This window comes from Nanorana parkeri, unplaced genomic scaffold, assembly GCF_000935625.1.
Source record: "Nanorana parkeri isolate BGI_ZX_2015 unplaced genomic scaffold, ASM93562v1 scaffold1169, whole genome shotgun sequence".
Taxonomy (NCBI): Eukaryota; Metazoa; Chordata; class Amphibia; order Anura; family Dicroglossidae; genus Nanorana; species Nanorana parkeri.
In genome coordinates, this window is record NW_017307437.1 from 272,233 (window position 1) to 274,778 (window position 2,546).

At 44.3% G+C, this 2,546-nt stretch overlaps 1 protein-coding gene across 2 annotated transcripts in view; it reads right to left on the bottom strand.

The window, feature by feature from the left end:
• NTN1 (netrin 1) overlaps nucleotides 1-2,546 on the bottom strand; it is an 85,969-nt gene that overhangs the window by 11,523 nt on the left and 71,900 nt on the right. The window lies entirely within an intron of this gene.

Here is a 2,546-nt window from a genome sequence, read left to right on the forward strand (position 1 = left end):
CCTCTCCCCCCCGGCGCAGCCAACGCCTCCCATTAACCCCGCGGCTCAGCGACAAGCCGAGTTCAGCTCAGTGCACATTAACTGCCTATTATTCTGCTTGAGCAAGATTGATTGGAAGACAAATCACCACAAATAAACCACGTAATTAGATTAGGCCTCATTATTGTTTACGGGTCTCCCCCCCTTCCTCCCCTCCTAGCTGGGAGGTTTGAGTTTGATGGAGCAGGAAAAATATGACCATGCTGTTCTAAGAATGGGAAAATCATCATTAGCTCTGGCTAATTGACCACCGCGTCAAGAAAAAAAAGAAAGGTTGACGGGAAATTTAAAGGAATCCGGAGTGTTTCACAGGTTTGTTAATGTGAATCCGCATCATTGTAATGATCTTATCAAAGTATATTGATGAAATAAGTACTGTTGCTGTGTAACACACGTGTACAATGGGAGGCAGCCATGTTTTCTTATTATGTAAGCACACTGTAATTTCTTTTTTATCTGTGATTTTAAGAATTTATCAAAACCAGGAAAAACAAAATGTACCACTTGCCCTTTTCCTTGTTTTGTCAGCTCTCAGCCCTCTTCTCTTGAATTGTATGGCAATTGTTCCGTTGCCCTTTACTTTCTAATCATTTTGTAACAATTTTGCAAATTTTTGGCGCCATATAAATCCTGTATAGTAATAACTATAATAAAGGAGAGAAAAAAAGGAAGTTGTCTATACTGACCAGTTAAATTGCTTATTCCTTTTTTTTTTCCTTTAAAGGATTAAAAGACAAATGCAGGTCAGTCGCTCTCTGCAGCTATTCTGCTTTTGTTCTCGTCTTCTTTTTCTAGTTTAGCTCAACGGTGCTTCAATGGGAATGTAAACTCTTTTCAACGTTTGTGTATATATATATATATGACAGACACACACATAAGACCCTGTGCACAGCAGTGCTTTGAAGTAACACATGAGCAGTGCATGCAGGGCCGGCCTTAGGCCTTTAGGCGCCCTGTGCGAGAAAGCTTTACAGCGCCCCTCGGTGACCACACCCCTCAGTGGCCACACCCTTTAGTGGCCACACCCCCAGTCACCACACCCATTTATCACCCATGGCGGTGGCACGCAATAATAATGGAAACCCAATGATCCCAGGTAGCTCGCGAGAACATACCCGCACCCTAATTGTGAGATTGTACAAAATGCTGCAGGTCTGGTCAATCTGCATTAGCCGCCCATTCAAAATTCAGAAACTCAAAATCTTTTTGCATCTAAGAATATATTTTAAAAAAATTAATAAAAATGATTGAAATTAAAAGGACAATTAAACCCTCGCGTTTTTTTTTTGCATATATCTACTAGCTAGCAAGCAGTAGTGTATTTGCAAAAACATTTTTAAAAAAGTTACCAAATGGGTTTAAACTTACCTGTGTCTCTGCCGCACACACCCGTCCGAAGATCTGAAGATTCTCTGGCAGCCGCAAAGGATCATGGGGCGGGCGCATGCGCAGTAGAGATCTTCAGCCGGGAGAAGAGGAGACACAGGGTAAGTCAATGCAGGCAGCTCGGCAGCGTGCACCCGCACAGACTCCGTGAGACAGGAGTCAGTGCGGATCACTGGATCAGAGACCAGCACCAGCTGGAGGGACTCACTATGCACTTGTATAATATCAGGGATAAGCACTAACATCATACAATACTTGATTCCTCTTCCTTATGTGCGCAGGAGAGTGATTCCCTGGCAGTGGGACATAGTTCCTGTAGGTGATGGGCAGTTGAGTTGTGGACCTTTATGCAACACAGCTTGTGGGAGAATGTTCTCAGTCTAGTAGTAGCTGCCAGTGGGGGCCACCTGTGTGGGAGAATGTTCTCAGTCTAGTAGTAGCTGCCAGTGGGGCCACCTGTGTGGGAGAATATTCCCAGTCTAGTAGTAGCTACCAGTGGGGCCACCAAAGCGGGAGAATATTCCCAGTCTAGTAGTAGCTGCCAGTGGGGCCACCAAAGCGGGAGAATATTCTCAGTCTAGTAGTAGCTACCAGTGGGGCCACCTGTGTGGGAGAATATTCTCAGTCTAGTAGTATCTGCCAGTGGGGCCACCAATGCGGGAGAATATTCTCAGTCTGGCAGTAGCTACCAGTGGGGCCACCAATGTGGGAGAATATTCTCAGTCTGGTAGTAGCTACCAGTGGAGCCACCAATGTGGGAGAATGATTTTGACTTTAATGTCACTTTAAACTGCATTTTAAATCCCCCCTCAGAACCTAAATCTGACTTCTGTGAGAGGTGAAAGAAGCCGAATAATATTCGCAAATGAACGTTCTAAATGCTGAAAAATAGTCACTTGGACGCTGCAATTGTTTCCCGAAAAACACTCAGGAATGCAGACAAGCAGATAATTGCGTACTTATGCAAATGTTTTCAAATAACAGTAAATCGCGCTACGTGCGCAGATAATGGTAACAGACGCTGGCAGTTCGCACTGGCCGCGTAGGATGGAAGATTGTTGCATCTATACCCGGCCAAGGAAATGACAAGAGTATTTGAGAGGTAAAAAAACATAAAGTAG